The sequence below is a fragment of the Camelus bactrianus genome, chromosome 34 (assembly GCF_048773025.1).
Source record: "Camelus bactrianus isolate YW-2024 breed Bactrian camel chromosome 34, ASM4877302v1, whole genome shotgun sequence".
Classification (NCBI taxonomy): domain Eukaryota; kingdom Metazoa; phylum Chordata; class Mammalia; order Artiodactyla; family Camelidae; genus Camelus; species Camelus bactrianus.
The window spans coordinates 17808935-17821958 of record NC_133572.1 but is presented as its reverse complement, the minus strand read 5'-3'; the positions used below and the strand labels follow the sequence as shown (position 1 = coordinate 17821958).

General features: G+C 40.6%; 1 long non-coding RNA gene across 11 annotated transcripts in view; it reads right to left on the bottom strand.

Annotated features, from left to right (window-relative positions):
• Positions 1-13024, bottom strand: part of LOC105062320 (uncharacterized) — a 98989-nt gene that overhangs the window by 76896 nt on the left and 9069 nt on the right. The window lies entirely within an intron of this gene.

Genomic DNA, 13024 nt, shown 5'->3' with positions numbered 1-13024 from the left:
ATGAGTACGTAGGTAATTAATAACAAGCCGTAGCACTGAAATACTTAGAGGGGCTACTAATCCCCAATATCCTCAAATTATTTTCCCTAAAACAATAGTTTCATCATGTAACTCCTGATTTAGAAACTTTCAAGGGCTCACCAGTGTCAGAGATTAAAATCCATATTCCTAAATGCAGTATTCAAGGCCCTACCGAATCAGTCTTCCAAAACGAAGTCAACTCTCTTCTCGAGAAATGCCTTCCTTGTTCCCACCTCTGTGATTTTTCTTAAGCTGTTTCCTTTCCCCATTCTGAAAAGAGCTTCCTTGCTTCTTCAACTATACAAATCTAATCAGATTCCAATTAAGACTTCTCTCTCCTTAAAAGGAACCCTTCTGCACTGTTGGTGGGAATGCCATTTGGTGCAGCCATTATGGAAAACAGTATGAAGATTCCTCAAACAACTAAAAACAGACTTACCATATGACCCAGCAATCCCACATCTAGGCATATTTCCAAAAGGAACTCTAATTTGAAAAGATACACACAGTCCAATGTTCATAGCAGCACTATATACAATAGGCAAGACATGGGAACAACCTAAATGTCCATCAACAGATGACTAGATAAAGAAGTTGTGGTATATTTATACAATGGAATACTGCTCAGCCATAAAAAGGAATAAAATAATGCCATTTGCAGCAACATGGATGGACCTGGAGATTGTCATTCTAAGTGAAGTAAGCCAGAAAGAGAAAGAAAAATACCATATGATATCACTTATATGTGGAATCTAAAAGAAAAAAGAGGACACTAATGAACCCATCTACAAAACAGAAACAGACAGACATAGTAAATAAACTTATGGTTACCAGGGGAAAGGGGATGGGAAGGAATAAATTGGGAGTTTGAGATTTGCAAATACTAACTACTCTATATAAAATAAAGAAACAAATGTCTTCTGTATAGCACAGGGAACTACATTCACTATCTTGTAGTAACCTGTAATGAAAAAGACTATGAAAATGAATATATGAATGTAGATGTGTGACTGAAACATTATGCTGTACTCCAGAAATTGACACAACATTGTAAAATGACTATACTTCAATTAAAAAAAAAAAGACTTTTCTCTCCTTCCCCAACTCTTCTAACCCTCTATCATTTTAGAACTCAGGCAGTGATAATAGTACCACCCATTCAACCCTAAATCACATAAACCCTCCCCCAGCTCTGTAAAATTATTCAGCTTTGGGGTTATTCATGTTACCACCACATTAGGATGAGAAAATCAAATTGCTAGACCATGACTTCTTCATACTCTCATGTTTTGACAATGTTAAAAAAATTAGCTTAAATAAACAACAGTATTAATACAATTACTTTCATATACATGAAAAGGAGAGGAAAAAATTATCCACATGAGAAGATGATTTAAACTTATGTGCACACCTTTAGTAGGTACAGATCTCACAGTTTAGGGGATGATGGATTCTTCCAACCTGGGCTAAAATCCCAACTTTCCCGGAAGAACTTTCCCAGAAACCCCAGCAAACCTCTCTTCACATTACCTTTGTATTCGGACTTAAGGATGGGGTCAGTTAGAAGTGAGAGGTTAAGTGAAAAAAAAAAAAATTTAGGTCCTATTTGAAAAGAGAAAGAGAGGAATGGATGCTGGGTGAGACTAAGAATTCTGCAAACCCTCCCCACCCCAGCAGCATGACCTGATTCTTTTGAACACTCAAGTCTGAGTTCCCATGGAATAGATTACACATCCGAAAGACAGCCGTTCTTTCCATTCATAAGTAGCCTATGTCTTAAAACATGTTCTCGACATTTCATGAAATGCTCCCTAATTTTAAAAAATCAGAATTTCAAATAAAACATCCACTCTTCTTTTTAATTGAATTATAATGGACACGCAGTGTTTAGGTTCAGGTATACAACATGGTGATTTAATTATTTCTATACATTACAAAATGATCACCAAGATAAGAACAGGTAGCATCTGTCAGCAGTGAAGTTATCACAACATTATTGACTATTTTCCTGTGCTTTATACTACATCCACATGACTCCATTCTTCATTTTTAACCAACAAGCCTTGCAGTAATAAATAATAGCTCAGAACGGCCACTGCCCAGCCCTGGCATGCTCCTTTCTTTGATGTAATACTCCAGGGTTTGTTGGCATAATGCTTTACAAGTTTATATTATCAAATCTGATTCTGTAAAAAAAAAGTTTACTGATAAAGAAATTGATGCTGTGCTGTTGGGAGATTTGCCTAGCATCCTGTGGGTCCAAAGCAGAGTCCAGATCTTCCAATAGAAGATGAGGCAGTGTGGAAAGAAATGGGGTTTGGAGTCCTCTTGACCTGGGTTCAAATCCCAGGGTTGGACTTAAACTAGGTAATCTGCAGAAGTGACTTACCGCAAGAGCCTTGGTTTTCTCTGTGAAAGGAGGTCACTGTCCTGCGCACAGTGATGGAATGAGGATGGGAGAGAGTGTGTGAAAACTGCCTGGTGCTCGGTGGGCCCTGATTAAAAGACACGTTGTGTTTTTGTTTTTTTTTTTTCCCCAGCCTTGTCTCTCTTCCCAAAGTGCAGCCCAGGACAGAGGATCCTGGAGGGTGGTCACCTGGAGAGGCCTTCAGAATAGGGCGAGACATCTCTTCGCCTGGTCAAAAAGCAAGACCGTACCAGCCTCTCCTCCGACAGTAACGAAATCGGAGGGAACTCTAGGTTTTGGCTTCCTAGGATGGTTTACTAGGGCCGTAGAAGGACTTCAAGATGATTCTCATAAAAGCTGTTTTCCTTGTGATTAAGTTGTGTTTGCCTGTTAACTATGTGGTAAACAAACCCTCAGCTCCCACCTCACGGATCGAGGGCAGCCGCGTGTTAATTGGGACTCGGAGGGTAGCGGCTTGGCAAGGCTGCCGGGGCCAGGAAGCCAAGAAGCCCAATTTGGTTATCAGTTCTGTTGACACGAGCTGAGCCATGTGTGGTTGTGTGGCGGGTCCCGCAGGTCTAGCAGGGGTTTTCCCGGCTATGAAAGGCCTGTTTGAAACGCTTGGCCTGGAGTCAAACAAGGGCTTCAGATCAGGGTTCCCACTGCCGTCAGCCCATCGGGGAAGGGCGGACCGAACGTGTCTGGTCTCATACTTGGTTCAGGACTGAGCAGAGAGGGAAAAGCAGGCAATGACACGGGCTGCACCTGGGGCTTAATCGGCTCCTCTGAACACCCACCACAAACCCACACCAGACAGAAGAAGATCCCTTTTCCTGTGAGAGCCATGGGCAGCTGAAATCTTTCCCTCTGTGTCACTTATCAAGGCTGAACTCAGACACACTCAATCCCTGAAAAAAGGCTGCCAGGGAATCAAAGGGGTGGGAGAGGTTTGCTGGGAAATTCCCCTCAGACAGTGGATGCACCACTGGAGAAGACAGTGGGGAAGAAATTCGCAGTGTAACGTGCTACCCTCCCCCAGGGCCAATCACTGTCAAAGACAATTTATTCTAAGCATTTTGTAATTATTTCAGCCAATGGTGTGTGTGTGTGTGTGTGTGTGTGTGTTACAGAAAGAGGGGAGTGAGTGAGTGTGTGTGTTTAATCACTTGCAGTTAAGTCTGTGTTCACAAGAGCTTTTGAGTTCAGCAGAGTCCAACCGCCAAACCCACACCCAAACACTTTGTAGATAACAGAAGACCCATTGCCGCTTATGCCTGTCTGACTGTACACAGACAAGCTTTGTGGCAGTGCGGGGAGGACCCAGGAGAGCGACCACGGACGTGAGGGCTCTGCAGTGAGAGTCACAGCAAGTCATTCCACTGCATCTGAAGAAACGTTTTGAGAAACTTCCCCGAAAAACCATTCATTCTGCTCCTCAGTCAATGAACGTAATTAGGTGCCTCGTGGGTCCCGCTATTGAGTGAAGTGCTGTGAAACAGGATGAGCATTTATTAGTAAGATTTCTGGTCATTCTTATACTCCACGTTAAATGCTCACAAGACTGGAAGCAATTATGCCAGGATGTTAACTGTGGTTAATTCTGAGTGGTGGGGGTAGAAGTGGGTGGTATTTTCTCCTTGTATTTTTCTACAGTTGAGACATTTCTACAAATGAATAATTTAAATACTTACTGGACGAATGAATGAATGAATGAATGAACCTGGTAGGTCTACCTGAAAACAGGCCTAGCTTCCTGATTTCAAACTGCTTCTGTTCCTAAAGAGACAGGACGGAGGGCAGTGTTCCCAAGCAGCTGTTTCTCTGGGATTTTTGTGTTTGTTTCTTTGTTTTGTTTTGCCTTCTACTTTCTTTTCTTTCTTAGGGTACTTGGAGAATGAAAACCAAGAGGCAGTGTACACAGTGGGACAGCAGAGTTGGGGGAAAAGGTTGAAAAGTTGTGGACCAAAACGAAAGCCAGATGATAATCATTTAGTTTTAACAAGCGGCTTCCTCTGAGGAACATGGAAAGTTGCTGCCGGCTGCCATACTCGGGTGAGAAGGAGCACACCACAGAAGATGACAACCATCCAACGGAAGCTCCCTGAGGGCAGGGACCATTCGGCCCTGGATTTCCTGTCCCTCGAGTGTCTGGGCATAGAGCACACTCAAGAAATAAACAAGCTTTAAGTTATAAGTGAATCCATTTCTTTTGAAATCTGAAGAAAAGGGGAAAACAGCTTTCAAATTGTAATACTTAGAAAATGTGGATAGAAAACAGTTCTGGCTGTGAATTCTTTAAAACGTTATCGAGGATATCAACGTGGGATTTCTAACCTCCAGAGATTAATAAGAAAAGAGATTCAAAAATAGGTTAATGACAGTAGCAGTAAGATTCAAAAGTCCTACATACAAGCCAGAGAGACTTCTCTGTTCCCTTCCTTGCTCTTCTGTTGGTTTAAAACTGGTGCTGGGGATTCCTGGCTATTGGCCAAAGACTGGAGCAGCGGCTGGCAAATTACAAATCGCTCCTCCCCTCAGCCCGTACTTGGCAAATGGCTCCACGTTCAATCTGTACCTTAATGAACTTGATATAACTATTTCAACACTTAACAAGCCAGATAGAACCATGTCGGGCTTTACGATCTCTTTCGTCAGTAAAAATGTGGTCAGTTATAAGTAAATGTAAAACTATACAAGGCTGGCTTGTCAGGAATACGATTTAAAGATCTGAAAGAAGGGCACATCGTTTCCCGGACCACGGGCCACACAAAGACATTCAGCAGTGTCCCTCTTACTTAAAAGGTCTTGCCTGAGTGGTTCAAGTTTTGAGGGCCTTAGTCAATGGACAATGAGACCTGCTGCTATGTCTTTAATAAGTCCCCAGGACCTCACTTTGAAAAGATAACTCAGAGAGAATATTTTGTCAGGCCAACTAGGCCATAAAAAAATTAAGGTGGTTTTAAGCAGTAAAGGTTTTTATTATCCTGCTCACTTCCTGTCATGAAGCATTGCATTAAATTGGACTTTAAAGGGATTAATGACCTGCTTGCTATATTTCACAAGAAATTCATTATTATAAAATTTCTAGACGCATTGATATTAACACTAGGGCTAGTTTAAAAAAAAAATCAGAGGTGCTCAAAAAATATTCATGGAAGTGAATCAGACTTGTTAAACATAAAGGCACAATACTGTTGGGATGAAATTTCATTTGAATTCGTTTTTATCCCAGAGTTGCCAGACTTCATCTATCCTCATAGAATTGTTGGGGCTGCCATGAGGCGACCATCAGAAAAGCACACATACCGTGCTTAGAACTTCTTACAGCTCAGCAGGGTAAGGTACTTTGTTCTAGTTGGTTGAAACCCACAAGCATTACCCCCACTCACCCTTTTAAGCCAATTAGCTGACGAGATTGACGAAACCCCTTTTCAGCGCTATTGTCTTTTTCAAATCCAGCAATTTAAAAAAAAGTCACTTCTCTTGGTGATAATTGTGTGAGACTTAACAATTCACTAAGTCATCTCTCCAACAATCAACCAGTTTTGTGCTTTGCTGAATCCTGTCTACTGCTTCAGGCCACGTTATCTTCAGCAATTTCTGTCTTCTGAAATTCACAAGCAGTGGGAACCACTAACTGAAGTTACTTAAGTGCCTGCCTCATCCCTTCCTTCGATTCAATACTTGTCTCTCACATTCCCTTGCCTGTTCGGCATTCTCTTTGGGAAACTGAGGGTAAGACTGTGGATTGCTTGCACTAAGACAAATGATGTTTTACAGCAATTTGCTAACAGCCAAGTCTTTTGAAAACAACTAACTCGTCAGCATCGCAATTCTCAGGCCCTAACTTTAGCAGCATCTCAAATGTGATATTTCTATCTGTATTGCAACTTCTCCGTGGCTGAAACATGTTCATCTGATGGGTGAAGTTCAGACCTGGTACCCGTATGTTCCTCCTTAAGTTCACTTTGTATTATTACACCTCCCTGCAGGAAGGATATTGACTAGTGCTTCCAGAAGAGGGCAATGTCCCTGAGTTTCACTTTACTAATAAATTTTCCAAACACCAAAAATTCACACCAACTTCAGATTATTTATCCAAAAGCACTCTCAGGCTGAAGTCTGAGCACTGATGACTTTAGGAAAACATTGGATTTGTACAGATTCCCCTTATAAATATTACTGTAATTTTCCTTTTCTCAAGAAATTCGAAACTATTCTATCTGTTTAACATAACTCTTCTCTGGGGCCTAAAGTTTCTGGGAAATGTCTTTGTGCTCTGCCAGGCTCTTGGCGTAATTATGCTGACAGCTCACAAACTTTTGAAACTGCTTTCCCCCTCGAGACTGAAATATTGATGTTATTTTAGATGGGTGCCTGGCTACAAAGATCACCATCTGATCTGCAAAGAAAAGGACTTGGGAAAACACACTGGATTGTCCCTCCTTCTCTCAAATGCTTGAGTTAAGCCGACTCCTGAAACCCCAGGTCATAAATTACTCTGTTGACTACCCTGAACATTTGAGATGTATGACCCTGAGTCCTCACAGGGACCCAGAGTAAAGAACTAAACTTTCTCCCCGCTGAAAACTGCATGATTATGTCAGGGGCTCTTCCTAGAAAGAATTCTCTTTGAACTTGAGTGCAAAATAAATAAATAAATAAATCACCGACTCCCTAGAAAGATTTTTTTAAGTCTGCTCCAAAGAATTCTAGCCCCAAACATCCTATGGAAAGCATTTCAAGAGAGTCGTACTTATTTCAGATGGGTTTTTGGTGGCAAGTGCACTGTGTCTCTCCTAAGCGTACAGCCTGTACCAGCCAGGCACAGGGCAATAAAAGTGACCTGCCAGTGGTACGGGCATCTCCCAAGGAGAATTTTGCCTGAAAGATCTCAAAAAAGCAAAGCCAGCTTCCATTAACCTCTCCAACCCTATAAAATTATCGCCTGGGTGGACATCTATTTATTTATTTGCTTTGTTTTGCCTGCCAACATCCCTTTGCCTTTCTTTTGGCTAAGAATTCTTTAAAAATGGGCATGTGATCCCAGTTTGGACAATCATATTTGCTCTGCTTGGAATCTGACTGAATGAAGTGACGAAAGAACAGGAGCGGTGAGGTGCAATCCTCTCAAAACAGCCCAGTGGACAGACTGCCCATTGGTTCCTGCTAGATGCTCAGAGCTTCCCTAGGCTCTGCCCCTTCTGAGACCTGGCCACCGGCTTGCCCTGGGATTCTGTGAGCTGAAGTTAACCAGACACGGTCTCTGTTGTTTGCTACCCAACGGCCCCAACCAAAACATCTGAATATAAAGGAACTCTATGAATCCTAAAAGCCCACTGGACGAGTATACCACAGACTGTTGGCCAGAAAATTAAAAACAAAGCCTTCTAAAAAAATCTATAAAAGGCATCCAGTTTTCAGTTGGAAGAGCCAAGATGGCTCCAGTCGCTCCAAAAAATCATCTCAAAACCAGGAAAATAGAAAACAAACCGTACTATGTATTTTTCATGGAAATCAAAAAATCTATAGCCCTGAATCAAATGGCAAAGGTGAACAGGAGAACTATAAATCATTTAGGTGCGAGGAGGAGGGCCAAACTCAATGCCTGAAAAGTAGGGGGAGTTGAGGGGAGATATGGTTTTGAAAAGCAAATGCTGGAAAATTCCAGAATTCAAGGCATGTGTTAGAGATGAGGCCAAGACACTAAAAAGAGAAGACATGTCTGAAAGTCTGTATAAGGAACACTTGGGCCCTGGGTCCTGCTCCCACCCTAGGCTGTCAGGTAACGCTGCCTCTCCAAACCCCCTGCCCCTCCATTGCAGACAAGGGGCTTTCTCTCCAGCAATGCTTCCCCTGGAGAAACTGAACCAGGGAGATGCCAGACACAAAGCACAGAGAAAGACCAGGGTGATGCTCTGCACAGTAAATAGATGATGCCTTCAGACCTTTCCCCTCCCCAAAGGTGGGGGTGAGAGGAGCGGAAGTAAGAAAGTACCTGACAGCTTCAACTGTGCAGTGAAATGTGTTGATTCATAAGCTTGTTATGAAGCTATTGGAAGGTGTGGGAAGGTTTCATCATATGTTCTTAGAAAACTAAACAGTTGAAGAAATGAAGTGACTACAATATAGTGACTATATATTAATAAATATTACTAGTCACCATAATTCTATATAATAATATTACCTCCAGGTAGAAGAAAAAGTTGTACAAAAGGACAAATAACCATAGCAAACTACTTGGCTTGGCGGTATTAACATAGTCATAATAATGACAAGACTGAATATTGTATTTGAGCAGAAATTGAGGACAGTACTAGAAGTCAACAAACATATAAAATTCATAAATCAAAAGACTGAACTAAAAGGTTAATGCCAAAAAATACATTTATATAAAGATTCAAAATGATCACTTCTGGGGATCAGGACAGGAGTAGAGATGAAAAATGAGCAGCCACTATTTTCCATAACAAGGCATTCAACATCATTTGCTTTCTAAACTACCTGTTGATACAAATTTAAATGAACTTCTTCAATCCACAGGAATTAGTTGGAAGATTAATAGTGTCATAAAAACTAAGGAATTTTTATGAAATAGCAACTGTAAATTGTTAAATTACACCAATAACTACATAAACCTGACCATTAGTAATAGAGGCATAACCCACATCTCTCAGTTTCCTTGCTTGTAATATGATGATGATAAAAATTCTTTGAAAATGTTGTACTAACAGATAACTTTTTAAACTTTGAATACAAATTGTTTTGGGTAGTGGATTAGGCATGAAATACTTTAGGAGTCCAAAGCCCTTTAAAAAACTAAAACTAGCTTACCGTTATTTGTACTTACTTCACTTAAGGCTGGGCATTTTTTAATTTAAATTTTTTCATATAAAATGTCATAAATATATCACGCGTTCAGATACAACATTTACAAACTAAAATCATCTCCAGTAAAAATGTATTTATATAAATGTAAACATTAAATATAACATTGCCATCTTAAAGTACTTACAAATATTATTAATAAAAATAAATGTTCCAAAAACAAAGTCACTAACATGAAAGAAAAATACGGAGGGAATAGTCAAAGGTTAATAAGGAATATTATTTAATATTTTAAATGTTATCTTTAAAAAAAAGCAATGTGTCAGTTTTAAATAACACACACATTTTCACAAGAAATTTTCCAGCTGTTGACAAAAGCTTTTTCTGACTCTAACAGTCTTAAGGTCAGTGAGGAGATAATTATGAGCTAACTTCAGATATTTTCCTCAGGTTCTTATATCTTTAAATAATGTCATCTTTTTGTTAATAATTTTAAGGAGATCTTTTTAAACTTTTTTTTATTGCAAAAGCTGTCTTTTATTGATAGCATCCTATAGTTTTTGTTTCAAAGAATGTATTTATGACTTATTCCAATTCCTTTATTTTATCACGTTTAAAGTTCAATACTAACCTACGGTACAGCACAGGGAACTATATTCAATTTCTTGTAATAAGCTATAATGCAAAAGAACCTGAAAGTATAGACATTGAATCATTGTGCTGTACACCTGAAACTAACATTGTAAATCAACTACACTTCAATTAAAAAAATAAAACTTTAAAAAAAGATTTTACAAAAAGTTCAATACTATTGTGTTCACATTCCACTGGTTCGAAAAATCTTTGAGCAAAAATAAATATTCTTGTAATAGAAACTTGCAATAGCACAATCCAGTTGCTTATTGTATCTTGCACAGAGCAGATCTGTCTAGACTTGTAGACTGTGCATCAGATTGTCTTTTCATTTCAGTTGAAAAATTGAGTCATTGCTCTTGTTCTTTGAGACAAAATTGATTCAGGTTCCAGGTATTTTAAATAATAACATTACTATCCAAGTAAAATGTGATGATTTGGTAGTTAAAAATAGTACAGTATGCCAGACTACTGGAATACTGAAAACCAATAATCCCATCCCTTGCAGAAAGAGAATTCAAAGTGTTCTATACACTGATTTTCAGTTTATAGAAAAATGTTACACTGTTCATCTTCATCCATAACACAATAATTTTTCAACTGCTAAGTTACATCAGTTTGTATCAGATAGAAATATCCAATTTAATCAGAAATTCTCAGGCTAAATATACATTTTGGAGAAAGAAATATATAGTTATTACCTGATGATAATGACTTAGGGAAAGCAGTAATTCAAAATTCCTGTACCCATAGTGGGAGTGTAGAGGTGCAGTTTTGCCGGCAATCACTCCATATTAATTCACCGGCACATCATTAAAAGCCTTCATCCGAGAGGGTCTGAGATCTACTTCCTGGAAATCGCCAAGTATGTGTTATGGTTACAGAGCAGAAAGAGATTAGCTTAAAAACTAGTGATGGTTTCTAGTCTCTTTTCTTAGTTTCTCTAAATGCTCTGTTCCTCAATTTCCTACATGTGCAATAGCGGGGAGCTTGTCTACCTTTAAGTCATGCTGAAGGTTAAAATACATGAAGCTCTTTGAGTAGGCTGGCAGGAGAACCATCTGAGTGGACAAGTCCCTAGTGGATTTTAGGGGTCGTTGTAGAAGTCTGCTTCCAGACAACCTATGTTAGTTGACTGCCACAAGAATCAAATCCATCATTAGACATTCACTTCGGGAGTTAAGCCCTGCCCTCTGCATTCAACCTCTGAAGCCCCTGGGAAAAAAGGCACTTTCAATCACTGTCATGGGGGTGTGGACTTGTGTTTCAGGTGCTGGCAGGACAAAGACGGAGCACAGAACTGCATTCCACGAGAGAAAAACAATGCAGAGAGCAAGGATAAAGAGACCAAAGACCATCTCTCCTGGCTCCCAGGCTTTTCCCTGGGCCCAACTTTAACTTTCTTAGTTCGAGGCTGCTCTCTGCGTTAATTCTCCATCCTATGTCTTCCGGGTTGCTTTCCAATTACATTTGGAAGAGTCAACTGCCTACTCCTAACTTTGAACTGATGAAACCCTGAAGTTAATGGTTGCTTCACAGATCACAACAGGAAAGACAAACCACTGTGAGTACAGAAAGTGACAACGCTGAGTAGGAGGAGAAAGGGCTACAGAATGAATGAACGCGTAGAGCAAGGAATTAATGGCTCGATGCTACACGCCTGAAGTTTGGGAGGTTAAAAGTACTCCTCCAGGATGTGCCCAAGCTTCCAGTCGGTTTCAGCTTTTAGATATTTAGGCTTTGGCACACAACAGTTGGACTTCTCTTTGAAGAGGTATGGAAAGTGAGAACTATCTCCTTTTAACCCTCTCCAGTTTAAACACCCAATCCAGCCTAATAAGTTATACTACCACACAGAGTTCACATCTGTAGATAATTCTTAAAGACAAAAAGGAGCCTTTTTGAATTGGTCCTGATCTCCATAAGCTCAAAGGGTGGTAAAAAAAAATCATAAATACATTTATTTTTGAAAAGGTAATTCTGCACAACAGACAAACCCGTAAGGAACAACATCTCCATCTGTGGCGTGTTCTATGCGACGTGCATACATCTCTCTGGGGATCGTCCCGGTGGCTGTTCATCACACACACACACACAGTCACATCACTTGAGTGTGAAATGCTCAGATATGTCTCAGTGAGACCAGTCTGGCCTCTGCAGATTTCATTCCATGTCATCATTTCCAATGCTAGAAATAATCACCGGAACATTTTGCTAGAATCTTCCCAAGGGGATACATGAATAAGAGGGGTGGGAGGGAGAAGATGGCAGGGGGAAGTATCAGTAAAGGCCTTCAACCCCAGGGGGGCTGCTCAGGAGGAACTCAGAGGAACTTACAGACCCCCTGGTGATGTGGAGGAATCTTATCTAAAGCTGGTCAAATTCAGAGTCAACGAGTTATCCTTATTTCACTTCTCTGGGAGGAAAAAAAAAGAAACCCAAACGCAGACTACTAGGCAAGGGTTCAGTTTATCTGGTTCAATTCTGTCATCAGCTGCCAGGAGAGTTTCTCTAGACCCTGAGGGGGTGTGGGAACACTGAAGTACACAGATTTTCTTTCAGAATGAAGACATCAGAGTGACAGGAAGACGACCCGGGGCCCCAGAGGTGCAATGTGGCGTGTGTATCCTAAGCTGGGTAAATGACACGTGAGCTTCTTGCCCCCAGACCCAGCAGCACGCAGAACCCAGACACACGAGCCCCACTCAGTGAAGGGAAACCAGATTCCACCCGATCTGATCTTCTCTGGTCCTTTTTCTCTTCTTTCTTTTTCTTTCTTTCTTTCTTCCTTTCCTTCTTTCTTCCTTTCCTTTATTTCTTGTTGTTGTTGTTGTTGTTATTAGCCAGGTTTATTACTTTAAGAATCATCAAAACCAAATGAAAACTAGGTGGTCATGAGCTATTTCAACCCCTCGCTCTGAGTTCTCAAACTGGTGTCTTTTTGACAGCTCGCAGGGCTGTTGCATTTCACCAACATCCCTCCTTCCAGACCCGAGCTCTGAATTTACACACCAGGCAGAAGTGTTTCTTCGCCTGGGGATTCTCAGGATGCCAGGCCCGGCCAAGTGGGAGTAGCTTTCCTCCTAGACCACAGTCTTGTGGCCCACCGTGGAGGCTGAAATAAAGCTGCTGTAC